The sequence below is a fragment of the Equus przewalskii genome, chromosome 18 (assembly GCF_037783145.1).
Source record: "Equus przewalskii isolate Varuska chromosome 18, EquPr2, whole genome shotgun sequence".
In the NCBI taxonomy this organism is placed as follows: domain Eukaryota; kingdom Metazoa; phylum Chordata; class Mammalia; order Perissodactyla; family Equidae; genus Equus; species Equus przewalskii.
The window spans coordinates 24,815,212-24,832,838 of NC_091848.1; the positions used below are offsets into that span (position 1 = coordinate 24,815,212).

The window sequence follows — 17,627 nt, forward strand, 5'->3', positions numbered from 1 at the left end:
AGATGATACACTCTCAGAGAGTTGAAAGCTGGTCGGCCTTGTCCTCTCATCAGCCACGGGAGACCATAGATGGCCATGTTCTCAGAGAAAGGGCCTCTGAGGGCAAGAGTGGGTGGGAAGAGCGGAGAAGCCAAAGGGGAAGGAGGTGGGGGAGGGGGAGCAACCAGACTGAGGATTCTCTCTGCAGATTCCAGGCCCTGAGCACTGCCCCATCCCCACCCCACCCCCCCACCGCCCCCACTCCCTCCCCAAGAGCTGGTGATAGAGGAAGCTGTGGACTCCAGGCTCTGAGCCCGGCTGGAGACGCTGAGTCTCTGGGTAAAGGGGTAACGATGGGAGGGCTGGAATCTTTGGGGGGCCGGGGCAGGGTGGGGGCCTGGGAAGTTCTGCGTGGAAGGCCCAGGACTCAGGGTGGGCCGGGGCTTGGAAGAGTGAGAACAGGCCCCTCGCCAGAGAGGGGCCTAGCCAGCCCATGGGGTGGCCCAGGCATCCAAAGTGCCTTTAGATGGGGAAAGCTGCTTAATCTCCCCCTGGAAATCAGGAAGTTGGAACCCGCACAGCTGATTACGGGGCCAGAGGAGTGATTTCAGAAGAAAGATTAAAAGAATTAAAGTCGGCTCAGGAGGGAGCAGTGGAGAGGGAGCTAGGGGCAGTGGGGGGCTGAAGGGGTTATCTGCAAAGCCCCAGCACCTTGAACCCAGCTGGGAGGGTTTCTTGGGGTGGAGGTGGGGAGCCGGGCTGAGGTGGAGTCCGTGGGTGGGGGTCAGGCCTGTAATCTTGGGGGGATTCCGAGGGAGTGAGGGTCAAAGGTAGAGAGAGAATAGCATGAAGGTCTGAAGATCCTGAGAGCTCTAGGAGGGAATAGCCAGATGCCAGCGATAGAGCTGAGGCCCTACTTCCAGTCCAGGCTGCCATTGGAGGGGCGGCTCTGTGAGGGGGGCCTCACCCTCACACTGTCCGTCTCCTCCAGGCCTGGAACCCCCAGCCCCAGATCTTCTGGGTAAGCAGGAAAGAAGGGCAAGAGAATGTATGTAGGTGGGTTATCACTAGCAGAATGTGTCATGGAGGCCACCCTGGGGCTGAGGGGCAGGGGCTATTGTCCCAGGAGACCGTAGATTGAAGGACAAGGACAGTCCTGGGACGGTAATGATCTTGCCCTGCTTCAGGTCTAGACAGGAGAGTCGAGGCCAGAGGACAGCTGGGGCGCAGGCAGAGACTGGTGATTCCTCTGCTCTGCTGTCTGCTCCAGTCCACACACACACACACACACACACACACACACACTCCTCAGCCATATTTGCTCTCATATTCCCTCCTTCTCTCTCTCCTTCACACACACACACACACATACACACGTGCACCCCACTCAGCCAGACTTGCTTGCTCTCATATTCACCCCTCCTCTCTCTCTCACACACACACACACACACACACACACATGCACACTTAAACATACATTTAAATAACTTGCAGACGTATATTAGCAAAAACATTCCATCTGGGCTGGGATTTCTCTCATTGCTTTGAATTCCCCTGGGTTTTAACTTGGAAAAAAAAAATAGGAAGAGGCAAAGATTTGACTAATGTTGGGTTAAGGTTTTTTTTTTTTACCCCTTTCTTTCTTAGTTACTGACTGCCAAGAATTTATGTTTGTAAAAGGAAAAGAATTAACTGTGTTGATTAAGAGGCAAACTCCCTGGAAATGTTCTCTCTTAACCCTTTGGTACCCTGTCAGCAAGACGCTGGGGTTTTCTGGTGCAGGGCTGGACATCTGTCCCTGGGCTGGAGGCCCAGAACCTTCTGAGGGGCTGATCCTCCCCAAAGGGAGCTTGTGGAACAGAGGCAAGCTGTGACCTTCTGGTGAGCGAGTGTGTGTGTGTGTGTCTATGAGCAGATGCCTGGGTGAGTGGCGTGAGAGTGTGTGTGAGCGTGGGCACTGTGAGTTCGCGTGTGGGAGAGGAGTGTGTGCACGTGGGAGTGTGTGCACGTGGGAGGGAGCGTGGTGACTGTGCCTGCATGTCCCTCAGCACATATGGGGTGTGCCGGCAGTCTCTGCGGCCTGCTGGCTGCGTGGTAAGACTCCAGGAGGGCGAGGGGACCTTCGCCTTGACCACTTTAGCAGGAACTGACTTGAGAGGAGCAGGGGCCTGAGACCTGACCCAAAGCAGGGAGGCTAGGGGGCTGGGGGTGGGCGGCTCTAGCTGAGGAAACAGGTTCTTTCCTGATATCCAGCAGCTGTTACCATGGACTAGCCACGACCCAAGGCTCGCCCCACCATCAGTCACTGTCCTCGCATGGGGAAAGGCGGGGGGATTTCTTCTTTTTCCAGCTCAGCCTGAGTACCCACCAAGGGTCTCCCCTCCAAATTTTCCTTCCGAAGCTTCCCTGGCCCTTAGGAAGAACCTGGACTGCATGGCTCCTGAGCTAGGACACCAGAGGGGCTGAAGCCTCAGGGAAAAGGAGGCCCCTGGAGCTGGGGCTCAGGTGTCTGACCGGAGAAAGGATGTTGGAGGAAGAAAGAGAAGAGATGAAGAGATTGCCAGAAGCTCAGAGCTTGTTAGTATGCATCCAGCTGTATAGACGTGCTTATACTTCCCTGAGCCCTCTGACTGGCCTCACTCCTTCCCAGACTCTGCACAAGCTGTTTCCCTCCACCTGGAGAGAACTTCCACCCCTACTTTGCTTAGTCAATTCCTACTCATCCCTCAAGTCTTAGATGCCACCTCCTCCAGGAAGTCTTCCTTGACCCCATCCTCAGCTGTCCCCCTGTCGCATGACAGCACCCTGAGCACATGGGCACATTCCACATGGTATAATCCTTACATCCTCTTGTCTGTCTTCCCCACTGGACCCTGCACTCCTTGAGGAGAGAGGCACAGCCTTCTTCATCCTGAAGCCCCAGTGCCTAGTCCCATGCCTGGTGCACAGCATGGGCTCATTCAACACTCGCTGAGTTGGATTGAAGGCCCTTGACTGCCAAAATCAGTGTTAGTCACTCCACAGGCCCTGATCTAGTGATCTAGTATACATGCCCCACCGTGACACTTACCACAAGACCCCAGGATTAGCTGTACATATATTCGACTCTTTCGATTTGCTAGGAGTCCCTCAGGGCAAGGATTTTGTCACAGTCATCCCCAGGGCCTAGCACAGCATCAGACAAAGAGTAAATGCCCAAGAAACGCTGACTGAATGGAGAGTAACCGCTGCATGATAAACATCCAGGAACACGCAAGGAGTAAGCGAAGTGTGGCTGTAAAGATTGTTGAGGACTGGAGTGCAGAGAAGAGCCTGTGCAATCAGAGTAGCGCAGAGCAGAGGGGAGGGAAATATTTATTGAGCACCTACTATGTTCTGGTACTGCCCCCAGCCCCGCACCAGGCATCTGGAGGCTGTTGTTTCACTTTCTCCTCTCCTTCATCCTATGATGGAGAGATACTTACCTCATTTGACATATCAGGAAATTGAGACCAAGAGAGGTTAGGTAACTTGCCCAAGGTCACACAGCTGGTATAGGTTAAGCTAGGATTCAAACCCAGGTCTGTCTGAGCCCAGAACTTAAGCTTCTCCTGCTGTGCCATCTTCCATGAAGGATGTGTGTTTTGAGCAGAGTTTTGAAAGATGTGAGGGACACAGCTTTGTAGAGAAGGCTCTCAAGCCCAGGTACGTGGAAGCCTGAGGGTTCCCGAGAAGGATGAATGCTGGTTAGCTTGTCCCAGGAGCTACATAAGCTACCACGTGACCAGGGAGCAGGGAGAAAGCCAGCGTGGCAAGGGACAGTGCCACTGCGGAGGAAGGCGCGGAGCAGAGAGCAATCAAGGAAGGCCTTCAAAAACAGATCAGAAGCCCTGTCTTGCAAAGGCACTGGGTGGGATTTTCAAAGGGAGCCAACACAGATGGAGTGCTTATTGGGTGGCAAGCACCGTGCTGAGCGCTTTGTTAATACATTTAACTCTTAAAACAAGGCTTTGAGATGGGTCCTACTATTATCCCCAAATACTGATGGCGAAGTGGAGCCCAGAAAGGTCACATGGCTGGTGAGTGATAGACCTGGGACTTGAGCCCAGACCGTCTGATTCCAGAGTCCATGTTAGTGTCAACTACACCAAGGAGGGAGAGTGCGCCTATGGAGGGCCCTCAACATGCGGGTCAGACTGGCAGGCTGAGTCTGGGAGTGTGATCAGAGCTGGGTGGAGGGCTAGGAGGGGTCAAGTTAAAGGAAAGCCCTACACCCCAAGCTGATGAGTTAGGAAATCATCTGAGTTTGGGGAACACTTAACAGCAGGGCCAGAGACAGAGTCTCCGATGGTCTAAACCTTCTCTGTGGACATGGAGAACTTGTCCTTGCTTCAGGGACTTTGGGGTCCCCCAACCTGTCAACCCTATCCCAGCCTCCCGAGAAGCCACAAAGGGCTGTGACGATGTGGGTTATTCCTAGGCTACTTCCCCTGGAGAACTCTAACCTGTTTGCTCTCCCCCCAACCTGTGAACAGGGGATCCAAGCCAAAACAGCACGTGGGCCCTGCCCTGGCCCTGCCCTTGTTCCTGCTGGACGCCCACTGCCCTGGGGGACTGGGCACTTTGCTGCCTGGGCTCTCTCCCTTTCTCCATTCAGGGCATGCCCCTGGGAAGGAGACTTATAACTTCTTGGTAGCTCCGCTCTGACTTCTCCCCAATTAGAGGGACACTGCCATCTCCCAGCCATGCTCTTTTGTGGTCTGGGTGGGTGGGTGTCACTGTCCCAGGCCAGCCCCATGACCCTGTCCAGACAGTCCAGAGACACTTGGGAAGAGCCAAGGCTGATGGAAGATGGTGACTCCCACACTGTCCTGGTCTCGTGGTTTTGTGGGGGTTTTTGAGGGGGAGTGCCCTTGTATCAGAACACCAAGAGATATTCTCTTGAATACCCATGTCCAGGAAATACTTTCTACCCGGCTTTGGACCTTTGGGTCTGGAAGGAACTGGCATCCCAGGATCGCCCTAAAACTTCTCTCATAGCCACTTCAGAGCAGCCCCCAGCCCTCAGCCCCCACAGCCCCTGGGCAGGAAATCATCTTAAAACCTACCCTTGAAAGATCCCCTCAAACAGCTCTTTACCTTGGTACAAGGTAAAGTCACCATGCTTATAGTCACCAAGCATTCTCAAATCCTCAGCCCATGGGACCCCCCCCCCCCACATTAGCCCTGTCAGGCAGGCAGCTCAGAGATTATCAGACCCATTTTACAGATGAGGAAACTGAGGTCACACGGCTGGGGAGTCACATCAGCTGCACTGTCAGATTTCCAGGCAGTGGGACCAGAAGGTGGACCAGGATGGGGAGGCGGGCAGGATCTGGATAGATGCAGCCGAGGAGTTGGGGGAATTGGAGGGATGAGCGATCACAGTTCCTCTGTGCCCAGAAAGTCCCACCTTGAGTCACCTTCACCTGCCTTTCCCTGATGGAGCCACCGGCAGCTTCCCAGATGAGCAGGGCTGACTCATCTTTTTTCGCCACCTCTCCAGGGTGCTCTCAGTCAGGCGCTTCTCCTGGGTCTCGTAGGATCTGACTCAAGGTCCATTTCAGGTAGGCAGTATCTGTGGAGGCTTCGGCTGTAAGGCTCACCTCTAAACAAGAGGAGGTATTTGAGAACTATTCGTGAAAAAAGAACACCGTGAACAGTGTTTGGGCTCTTCAGGAAAAAGAGATGCACAAGGCTACAGCGGCGGTGGCGATAGTAACACCCAATTACATAACAGCATCGACAATTACATCTTGCATGTCTTTAGCACCCGCTTCCAAAGAGCTTTAAGCTCCTCCACGTTTATTAGGCTATTTGATCTCATAAAAGTCCCACAAATGGGTGGTGATCGTTATTATTATCATTTTATAGATGAGGAAACTGAGACCCAGAAAGGTGTTAAATGATTTGCCCCAGGGCTTACAGAGTGGAGAAGTAGGGCTGGGTCTGTCCTGTTTCTAGAAGTTTCTCTGGGTGTTTTGTGCATGGACTCTCTTTTGGTGTCTACATTCTTACGAGGCAAGGTGTGGACAGAGGAGGTGACTGGCAGCAGGCTCAGAGAATTTTCCTGTACAAGGTCACTCAGAAACAGTGAGTCAGGCACCCTTATACTGAGGTCAGTTTCCTTTTTCACTTCCCCAAACAATTGTTGTGGAGTGAGCTCACTTGTTGTTCATTCTCAGATCAGGAGCTGAGGGTATTTGCGCAGTTTGCCCCGGAAGGTTTTAACAGTAGCAGTGATCTGAAAAAGAGGTCAGCGCTCTACCCTAGGGCTCCTGCCCTCCTGACCCGCCAATCCGCCAGCTAGGTGTGGGGTCCTCTCTAGCCCTGCCTATCACCAGAGCCTCTGCAGCAGTTCTCTGACCCCTAGCATCATTCCCATTCAATCTGTTCCATGACTGACCTTCCTGAAGCTCTCCCCACTCTCATAAATTGTCAGTGGGGCCCCACTACCTCCAGCCTCGGCTTGGTATTCAAGGCCCCACCCAGTCAGGTCCCAAACGGTCTTCCCATCCTTTGCTCCTCCCCATCTGCCTCCTCTACAAAATCCCATCTTCAACCAAGATGGTAGGACTTGCCTAGACATGCTTTGTGTTTTCCCAACTCCACAGTTGACCGCCATGTCATTCCCCTGGCCTGGAAAGCCACTTCCACCCTCTCTGCCTGCTGGATTTCTATCCATCCTTCAAAACCTATGACAAACATGACCTCCTTCATGATGACCTCCTTAATTCCACCACCAGGAAATAATCTCTCCCTCCTGAGATGTCTTACTCAGTACACGGGTCTCTACACAAGTAATTCTCTGATTGTGTGTTGTGATGTGTAAAGCTGCAGAGACTGCAGGATTCTGCAATACCCCGTGTGTGTGTAGGTATGAGGGGTGGGTAGAGCTACGTAGAACACCTGAACACAAAGAAAGGATCGAACATTTACTGAGCTTGGAATGCGTCAATCACTTCTGCTCTGCCAATGAACAGAGAGCCAGGTGTCTTCCTCGGAGGAGAGAGAACACTCACTATAAATCTATAAACACACGTGGAGGAAGAAAGAAAGGAGAGAGGGAGGAAGTAAACAAGTGTGTACTGACCATTTACTATATTCCAAGCACTGTGTTAGAGAGGAAATTTCGCAAAAACAATGAGCTCACTTGACCCTCAAAATAGCTCGGAGAGGTAGGCATTATTGCCCTCGTTTTGTGGATGTGTACTGTTGAGGGTCAGGTTCCTCAGGAAACAAACTCTGAGAGGAAGACCCATGTGCAGCAGGTTAACTGGGGAATGCTCGTGGAACAACCCCTGTAAGGGAGTCATGGAAGCAGCCCTGGCAAAGGGAGAGGTCGTACGGCAGTGGTGTTGTCACAGGCCTCAGAGGATCCATGGGGCACTCTGAAGCTTGGGTGGCCCTTCAAAGATGTTCCCCCATCTAGGCAATGGGACTGGGTCATTGTGCCACCTGGGAGGGGCATAACTTAGGCACAACAGCTCCCTTCAGCCAAGGGCATTCATGGGGAGGGACAGCATCCACTACACACACAACTCCAGACCTGAGAAATGCCTGCCCTGCATGCACACAGCACTGCTGGCAACTGGAAGGCTAGGGATTGCCCGCCTTTGTCCTGAGGCACTGTGTGGCTTTCACTCCATCTCAGAAGACTGCTTGGCTACCCTTTGCTCAGGATGCATCTTCAGGAAGACCGTGCCCAGAAAGTCACCCATGAAGAGAACGGTCTCCCCTTTTTCTAAGAGATCTCAGGTAGATCTGGTGCAAATAATAGCAGTGAGAAGGCAGGTAGCGCTGATCTAGTTACTGATGTTTTCTGTTACTGTCTGGTTCTTACACTTGGGGAACTTGGATAGTGGAATCCAAGTGTGATATTCAAAATATATAACAACAAGAAACACCCAGGATAGTTGGAGTGGTGCTGGCAATGTGCATCCCAGCTGAACACGAATTAGACCTGGTGGGCTCCGGAGGACAAGGCCACAGCTCCCCCAAGCCCCATGTGCTTGAGAAGAACCCAGGAAGGGCTTTCTTCAGAAAACAAAGCTGAGAGAGGCAGGTCTCCTGATTAACCTGGGCGTTTGGATCGGCATCTGAGTGGAGGTAGTAATCTATGCTGTAAGCCCCTCCATTTTGCAAGGACTGTGACTTACTTAGCTCTGTATTCTCTCATACCCAGCAGAGTAAAATTTGTTGGATGAAATCTGTTTGACTCTGGGCAAGGCACCACCCTACTCTGTGCCTCAGTGTCCTTATTTATAAGAGAGGCTTCCAAACCCTGTTTCTTCTTGAAACAGAAGAATCTGGTGAAGCCCCCTTAGGAGAAGGGAGGTGAGTGGGCCAGACCCAGGGCCCCCTATCCTGCTTTAACTAGAGCAACTCCCCTGTATTTGTTTATGCTTCCATACGGTTTCACTTATGCCAGCATTCCTCAGCTAAAAACAAAGCCTGGGAACCACCAGGCTGCGTATGATATCTAAGGTCCCTTATACACAGCTCTGACATGTGTGAATGCTAGTGAGCGGATGAACAAAGGAATGAATGAATGAATGAGTTAGTGAATGAACTCTGTGCCCCAAACTAACGTAGGCCAGTCCCTGGTCACACCTGTTGTTGGAGCAGATGGCCTGCTGTCCTGGGAGGTTTGGAAACTTACACAGGGCTAGATCAGAGCTCTCCCGAGTGCTGTCAATTGCAGGGTTCTGTCTCTCTTGGCCACAGCCACTGACAAGGCCTCCTCCCTCCAGGCACCTCGGGTGCCAGCAGGTCTGAACTGCACATTTCTTTGACTCTCCCAATACGTTGACTCAGCTGAAAGAGATACTGACAACAGCAGTACGAGTCACTGGCAGGTTTGGCAAAAGAATCATTAGGTTTTCTCAGTGTGTGTGTCCCGGGGTGTGGCAGTAGGTCTGGCTTGCTTCAGGTCCCTTCCATCACAGAAAAAGGGCCCTCAATTTTGTCTGTGACCTCCCTTCCACCACCCCTCCCTTCCTTTCTCCCTCTAGGACAGTAGTTCTCAATCTTGGCTGCACGTTGGAATCGCCCAGGGAAACTTAAAAATTACTGATGCCCTGAGATTCTGATTTCTTGGTTTGGGGTGTGGCCTTGGCAATAGGAGTTGAAAAAGCTCCCCAGGTGATTCTATTACGCAGCCGAGGTTGAGAACCACTGGTCTGAGGACAGGGAGTAGCGATCCCAACTTTGGCCTAAATTCTTCCTAGCCACGGGATTCAGACGTGTCTGCTGGGTTTGGGGAAGTGTGGGGCCCAGGCATCTATGAGCAGTGGGGGTGGAAAGGGAAGTGGAGGGACGTACACCCCACCACACCCCTGCCCACTACCCTCGCATCTGAGTCCTGTGGGGAGAGAAGCCTCAGGAGACGCCGAAGGGGCTATTTCCATCAGGGATCCTGTGAGACTCAGAGAGAGCAATCCCATTTGGTGACAGGGTGTGACGGAGTAGGGGGAAGGGAAGAGGACACCATGAGGCTCCAGTACACTGAGGACACCAAGTGGGCAGTGCTGCCCTTTTGGGGAGCTTCGAGACAACACCCTGGGCCTGGGCAGCAGCATCTTACAGGGCATGCCAGCAGCAAGGCCCACCTTGGAGTGGCTGCAGGCTGCGCAGCATCAGAGAACAAACAGGGTGTGGAGAGCAAACATTTGCTAAGACAGGGCATCCACTCTCGATGGCAGTCCCATTCACGAGCACAAGTGGGGTGCTCCCAAGGGGTCCTCCAAATCACAGAGTGAACCTCTGGTAGATGGGAGCAAGCGGCAGGGAAATCTGGTAATTTCATTGATGGGAACCCACCTGGACTTATGGGATGGTGAGGGCCGTGGACACCTGGGTCACAGATACAAGCCACAGTCATGAAACCGTCTGGGTGTGGCAGTGGTGTGGTAATGCACGACAGAGGCGGACTAGAGAAGCAGACATTTGCCAACCTGCTTGAATTGCCCCCTGGTCGGCTCAGTCCCGCTAAATAGCTCTCATGCTGTGTGCTCCCCATCTAGGCAGAGTCTTCTCAACCCAAGGCTTCTCTGTGTGCATGTTCTCAATACGAATTATTTGCTTTACTTCCTGTGCAAGTTCCTTCTCTCTCTCTCTCTTTAAATCACATTTTCTCCTAAATTAGAAAACCTCTTTAATTGTTAGCAGGAGCTGAGGCTCTGCTCCTCGCATGGACAATATCATTAAACATTGGAAAATAAACAAACTGGAAAAGTTTAAGACATTTTCAAACCCTTTGCTTCCCAGAGGGCGTCTGGGGCCCAGGGCAGGACAAGGTTCTGCTGGCCTGGGTTTATACTGTGTTGATGACTTGACCCCTCCAGCTGTGAGAAGCCAAACTGACAGCAGGGTTGTTTTTACTAAACTTCCCAGGATTGCAAACTTGATTTGGGAGGCATTTGCGCTGATTTGCGCTGAGGTCTCCAGCGACTGCGCCGAGCTTCCTCCTTGGGCCGAATGCATGATGGGAGTGGGCCAGTGGCTCTCGTAGCTGACAGCTGTTGTAAACCATCGCTGTCCTCCGGAGTTATTCCACAGGGCCAGGGGAGGAGAGGGTAGCTGTGGGAGGGGGTGGCGTGTGAGAACATTTCTTTCCATCTTGCTGAAATGTGAGTCTAATGAAATGATAATGAGGTTGTGGCCTTTAAGCTCCATTGAGCTTCTTGTGCATTGTAATTTTACCCAGAGTGGGGCTAGTTTTTGAAATGATTAAAACTATCGATTCCTAGGCCTGTGTGGCTTGAATCAGAATTCATTAGAGGCCCAGAGGTGAGGGATAAACATTTCTCCTTAGTTCAGCCAGGAAACAGACCCCATCTTGTGGGTCTCCTGCCTGCCCACCCACTTCTCCAGCAAGACCCCTGGTGCACAACAGGCTGATGTGGGGACCCCTGGAAGTGTTGGCAGACAGACAATAAACGGGATCCAGCATCCATAGAGCGACAAGTTATCAAAGTCCCAACCATGACTCCCAGCCATTTCTTGGGACCTCTCCCTCAGGTTGGAGGAGGGAAGTTCTCAATGTTTAGTCTTGGTCCTTTTTTCTTACAGGAGTTTTATGTGAAATGTCTTCTCTGTGAAAAGAAACACATAGAAACACTCCAAAGTGTGACCCAGAAAAATACTGGAAGGAGAAACTCCAGCTGGGAGCGGTGGCTGACAACGTGACCTGAACTTGGATCTCCCGAGCACCGTCTTTCACAGGATGGAAAGAGGGGTTTCTTTCTCTGATATTTGATGTCACCACCATGCTGGCTCCCAAGAGCACAAGATCACTCCTTTCAACTTCTAGTTCAAGTTCCCTTGAGCTGAGACAGGCTGGCATCTTAAAAAATAAGCTTACTTTGAAAACAGTATAAATGTTCCTCAAAAAATTAAAATAGAACTAGCATATGATCTAGCAGTTCCACTTCTGGGTATTTATCTGAAGGAAACAAAAACATTAACTGGAAAAGATATATGCACACCCACGTTCACTGCCGCATTATTGACAATAGCCAAGACATGGAAGCAACCAAGTGTCTATCAATGGATGAATGGATAAGGAAAATTACACACAGGCACACACACACAATGGAATATAATTGAGTCATAAAAAAGAAGGAAATCTTGCCATTTGCAATAATATCGATGGACCTTGAAGACATTACGCTAAGTGAAATAAGTCAGACAGAGAAAGACAAATGCCACACAATCTCACTTATATGTGGAATCTAAAAAACAGACAAAAAAACAAACAAAAAAACTTGAACTGGGTGAAGCAGGTCAAAAGGTACAAACTTCCAGTTATAACATGAATAAGTCCTGGGGATGTAATGTACAGCATGGGGACTATAGTTAATAACACTGTATTGTAGATCTGAAAGTTGCTAAGAGAATAGATCTTAAAAGTTCTCATCTCAAGAAAAAAAATTTGTAACTATGTGGTAATGGATGTTAATTAGACTTATTGTGGTGATCATTTCATGATATGCACAAGTATCGAATTATCACGTTGTACACCTGAAACTAATATAATGTTATATGTTAATGAAATTTTTTTTAAACTTTACTTAATATTAAAGGAGGCCAAAAAGAAAATAATTACAGAAAAATGTCAACAGCATAAGGATGGGCATGTTTCCAAAGTATGGGTGTCTTGTTCTACCTTAGCTCTCTCTGTTCTCGCCTTAAAGGGCTGAGGCAATTTATCTACACTTGGCCTGGCTCCCTGTCTGGGTCCATGTGGGGACCACATCTTAAAATTGGTCAGCCTCCCATCTTAATCTCTTCTCCGACAAGCCTAAAAGGTCACATTCTAACCGCCCACCTGGGACCTCCTACTCACATAGAGGTTCTGGTCTGAGGAGCAGGCTTTATCCACAGCAGACTGGGGGTCATGTGAGCCACTTAGGAAGACAGTCAGGGTGCAGTCCTCCACATGCGGCCGGGAGCACACAGAAGTCTCCTTGAGCCCCATCCCTTCCTCTTCTACTGCCTCACTGGGCAGTTGTGATCATCAAACACTCACAGCAATAATTATACTCAGACAGGAGCTTCAAGGTCACATACACCATGATCCTGTCCACATTTTGGAGATGACGTGATATATTTCTGGTTTTCCTGCTCACTTTTTAAAAGTCAGCTCAGGTATCGCCATTCTGAAGCCCTGTCTATCCCAGGCGAATGGGACGCCTTTCCTCTGGCTTTCCAACGCTTGATGGGCACCTAGGGTCCCCTATACCACATTGTATTATTATTCTCATCTTTTTCTCTGTGTGGCCCCCACTAGACTGCAGGCTTCTTGAAGGCAGGGTTTGCGTTTTATTCCTTTTTGTATCTCATTACCCAGCACAATGCCTGCCCCATAACATACCTGAGTGGATGATTGTTAAGTGAAGGAAGGAAGGAAGGAATCCAGGATGGATGTCATCTGATTCTTAGGACAACCTTGTGAGTCAAGCAGGGCAGGAATATGAGCTCTGATTTCCTGAAAAAAAAAAAAAAAGAAAAAAGAAAGGAAAGAAACGGAGGCTCCAGGAGGGTAGGGCCTTGCTTAAGGTCACCTGATTCCTGGAGCTGGCGCCAGGGCTGCAGTGCAGTCTGGTGGCACTGACAGAGGTGTGCGTTTCGCTGCCCACGCTTGCTCAGTCTCCTAAGGCCCTGTGCCATTCAAGAGTCTCTCCAAGGTGCCTCCTACACAGGTGGTTCCCAAGTGGTTCATATCAAGGTCCCCTTTTATTTTCTCCACCTGCCCCACCCCCAGCACCTGGGCTTTGAAAGATTTGGCCTAGCAAATGAACTGCAATTATGCAGTAATAATGACTCCATTTTCTCGTTTTTATTAATAAAAGACATATGCGACGTGCCACTCGGTGCTTTCAGCTGAGAGAAAACGTGTTTCCCCCGCTAGGTGACTACAATTCCACCCAGAGGCAGACAGTTAACAAACCACCCTCTCGGCTCGGGCCGGAACCGCAGCACTGCACTTGACAGCCCTTTCCCTGGGCCTCCAGCGCGCCGGCCGCCTGCCCTGGGTCTCTGACGTCGGAGGAGACAGGGGCCGTTTCAGCTGCTCCCAGCTTGCCTTCCCGTCCCCGCTGGAATCAGCAGACCCTGACTTCTGGAGAAGCGTTGCTGCAATGTGTCAGCTGCTCCAGGAGAGCCCGGAGTGATGTATTCCAAGACCTGTCAGGAGAAAGGGTTTACGGTCAGTTAGGAACTGTAAACTCCCTCCCATGGAATCGTCAGTGGAATTTTAATACTCTGTCTCCCTCTGTCTGGGCACTTCCTTCCACTCTTGGCCTGCTCCTCAATGCATATGGAGCAGGGCTCATGTTGGAGGGTCCCCCGGGAGAGCACACAGCTTCACTCCATCCAAGTGTCAGGGCTGAAAACAGGAGGTGAAGCTCAGACAGGACGCTGGCCTTCCCGCCGCCCCTGGGTCTTGGCTGGGCCCCCCGACCGTTGATTCTCTGGTGTTCCTTTCCCTTTCATAGCAGGAGTGAGGCCCTGCACAGGCCTGAAGGGAGCAGAAAAATGGAACTCCAGCCTGGCCTCTCCTTCCTTCCTTTATTCAGGCAACAAACACTGAGGGCCTCCATCCTGAAGGCCCACTATGTGCTGGGAAGGGAGCTAGGAGCTGGGGAACAAGAGGGTCACTGTCCCCATCCTCATGGCACCCCTCCCTGCTGCTATTCAATTCTGATCACTCCATAGATGGTAAATAACAAACAGGAAGAAGGGAAAAGAGAGGGAAATAAGAGAGGAGGTTGCCAGAGGAAGAGTCATAGTTAGGAATGACCTCCTGGGGAAGTGAAATGGAAAACCAGGCTCTAGGAACGATTTGGGAAGCCCAAGTCAGCCCCTTCCTGCATTATGGCTCCCAGCCCTCCAGTCTTCACTCCAGGAGACTTGTCTACCACATCTTCAGTGATAACTCCAAAGTCTGTATTTCTTGCCCAAACTTCACTTTTGAGTGTCAGACCCCCTATATCCAACTTTCTTTACCTGGAGGTCACAGAGGCAAACCATCCATGACCAAACTCATCATCTTCCATCATCTTTCATTATAACCTCTGAATTCCTTCTCCTCCTCCTTCTTTCCTAGACCATGAGCAATTTGAGGCTACTCCCCATGTCTTGGTTACCTCTGTGTCCCCAGTGTTTAGTACAGCCCCTGGCACATGGTGGGCATCCAGGAATATTTGTCAGAAAATGATCAGCACCACTTCATGGAAGAGGCAGCTTCTACAGGATCAATTTCCCCATTTCCCCTTGAAACTCCTCTCATCTGTTTCCCCTCAAGGAAAGGCAATCCCCTGGGTATGACTCTCAAGACTGTTGTTTTAGTAGAATCAAAATGGAACCGGTGAGATTTCCTCATCCCACAGGGAACTCCTTGGACCAATCTGGGGGTGGAAGGGGGATCTCAGGACTTGCCTTTGTATCCTAAGTCTTCACACAAGGGGTTTGATTTGCATATGTTAATATGGAGAACTGTAGCCATTTAATGAGAAGCAGTGGGCCATGTGGGTGAGCGGAATTCCTCAGAGTATTTTTTTCAGATGTCTTAATTCACTCTCTTTGTTGTATTTTGGCAGATCCAGGTGTTTGGATTGAGTTGGTCCTGGTCCCCACTCCCCTCCCCCAAATCTCTGAAACCACAGATCTTTCTAGACATCAGACTCAGCCTTACGTCTGGAGGGTGAAGGTGGGGGGAGCATACTACCCACCTGGAAACAACCCCAAGGAGCTGGCCTGAGGGAGACAGCCCCAGGCCCAAGAGCCCAAGCCCAAGGGGGGCGTGATGTGTTCCTGAGGGGGGTGGGGAGGAGAGGCTAGAATTCCAGAGACAAGAACCCTCTACTGAGACAGCCCCCTGGGCTCCCAGCCCTCCATCTGGGTTCCACTAAAAACACATTTTGCGTGTTTCTGTTGTTCTTAAGTCTGGGTTTATTTCAAGGGGAAAATTATAAAGAAACATCTCTGCCTTTATTTCAACAGCAGCTTGTGCTTGGGTAGGTTCTCATCTGTCTGGCCTGTCCTGCCTGGAGGTGAAAGGAGGGGGCTAGGGTGAGGACTGCCAGTGTCGCAAACCAGTGGGCCTGTCACCAATTCTCACCTTCCCAGTTGATGGCAACATTGATGGCAGGAGAGACCCGTGGTGGTTTGAGAACGAGAGGAGGGGATAGGGGGAAGCACAGGGCCAGGACGGATCTGCTGAGGCTGCCCCACCTGGGAAATCGCCACAGACAGAAAGGCAAGTGAGAGCGTCCCCACAGGTATTTGAAAGCCTTCCTCTCTGATCCCAGGGCAGCATTCCGCACATGTCCACCCAAGTGAGCCTGGGCTTAGCCCTGATAGGAAGCCAGAGATAGCAGAAGCCATCCTGAGGATTCAGGTTCTAACCCAGTCTGAGAATCCCCAAGGTTACCCAGAGCCCTTGAACTTGAATCAGCCTGCACCTCCGAGACGCAAAGAATGAATATCAGAGCTAGAAAGATCCTTAGCCACCTAGCCCAGGGCTTCTATTTCACAGATGAGGAAACTGAGTCCCAGGGAGGGGAAGCTCCTTGCTCAGGCCACACAGTGGGTCATATATCCCAGGCCTTGGTGCTGTCTGGCACTTTTCAACCATGCTGCTTATGAGGGTGGGTGGACGGCCAGATATCCACAGAGGGGCCGAGAGCACTAATATACATGCCATTCACGGACTCACACGTACGTGTGCACACAACACGTACACTGCCTCGGACCCTGTCAGCAGAGCTCACCAGAGCCTGGCCCACCAGGACAACCTGCTTTCTCTTTCAGGGTCATCTTGGACACTCAGGCTCCAGACAGACATGGGACTCAAAACACCCCAGTAGATATAGTCCTGTCTTTACACAGAGCTGATGTCAGACACAAAGAAAGAATTCATGGCGCAGGCCTTAGGCCCTGGCCTTCACCCACCAGAGAGCAATCCTTACAGAGCTCTCTTCCTTTGAGAAGGGCCTCTGCCATGACTCAAGTTGACCTGCTTAGGAAGGATTTGATTGCCCCCTGGTGGCCATGTCTGGCATCTTCAGCCCCAGCTCCCCCAGAGCTCCAGTCTATTCCTTCATCAAACATGTATTGAGCCCCCTGCTGTGGGCCAGGGAAAGGAGTGGCCAGTGGACTGTAGGAGATCGATATGCAAAGCAACAATTACAATACAGGTTGATTAGTGCTATTATAGAGGTAAGCTTAGGGTACAATGGAAGCTAAAAAAGAAAGGAGGGTAGTGGGGTGTCATCCCAGCTTCTAGGCAAGAAGCCTAAGAAAGATTCCTCAAGGGGTGTAGGCTGACATGTTTCCTGGGCTGTGCAGAAGCAATCAATACTTAACGTTCATTTGTGCAGGAGTTTACAGTTTACCAAAAGATTGTACTTGCATTTTCTAGTTTATTCTACCGATAGTCTCACGAAGTGTGTATCATTGTCCCCATTTTATGGATGAAGACACTGAGGCTCAGAGATGCTAAGTGAGTTGCTCCAAGTCTGTCTGGTAATTGGCTCCTGTTTGATTAGTACAGTTTCCAAACTGCTCCAACTGGACCAGACAGCCCATGGGGAGGTGAGTACACCAGGCAAGGGCTGAGGGAGGGGTTGACCACCTCTGCCACAAAAGGGTTGGTAAGTTAGGGGTTTGCATCCTAGGGGATGAGAGCTCTCTCTCTCAGAGCTCCCCAGTGATGCCTGGTGGGCCTCACAGGACTAATGCACACTGGAGAGTCCTGGGCTTTGTGGCTATCACATTCTCATCACAAACCTGGAAGTGATGGACACGAGAGGGACGTTTAACTTCCTTTTCCTCGCTGGGGCTTGTGGTCAGATCAGGGCTCAGGACACAGAGTGAGCACTGCAAGGGATCCTTAGAGCCACCGTGACGTTGCCTGGCTTCAGCATGGGGAGCACAAGTCTAGGGGGAGCCTCATCTTCCACACCCCCCTCCACTGCCAAGCACAAGCTGCAGGTCCTAGTGGACACCTTGTTAAAGAAGAATGAAAAATCCGGTGCAGCTATTTAGTGCGGCAGAGGAAAGTGGCCCGCAGTAGGAGGCGCAGCCCAGACAGCACCTGGGAAATCATCCACCACTGCCAGCCC

At 51.1% G+C, this 17,627-nt stretch overlaps 1 long non-coding RNA gene across 1 annotated transcript; it reads left to right on the top strand.

The window, feature by feature from the left end:
- Positions 1–248: 248 nt before the first annotated feature.
- Positions 249–11,176, top strand: LOC139077006 (uncharacterized). The gene is made up of 2 exons (XR_011529114.1): positions 249–318; positions 11,071–11,176. It is a non-coding gene; the product is annotated as an uncharacterized lncRNA (long non-coding RNA).
- Positions 11,177–17,627: the final 6,451 nt, after the last annotated feature.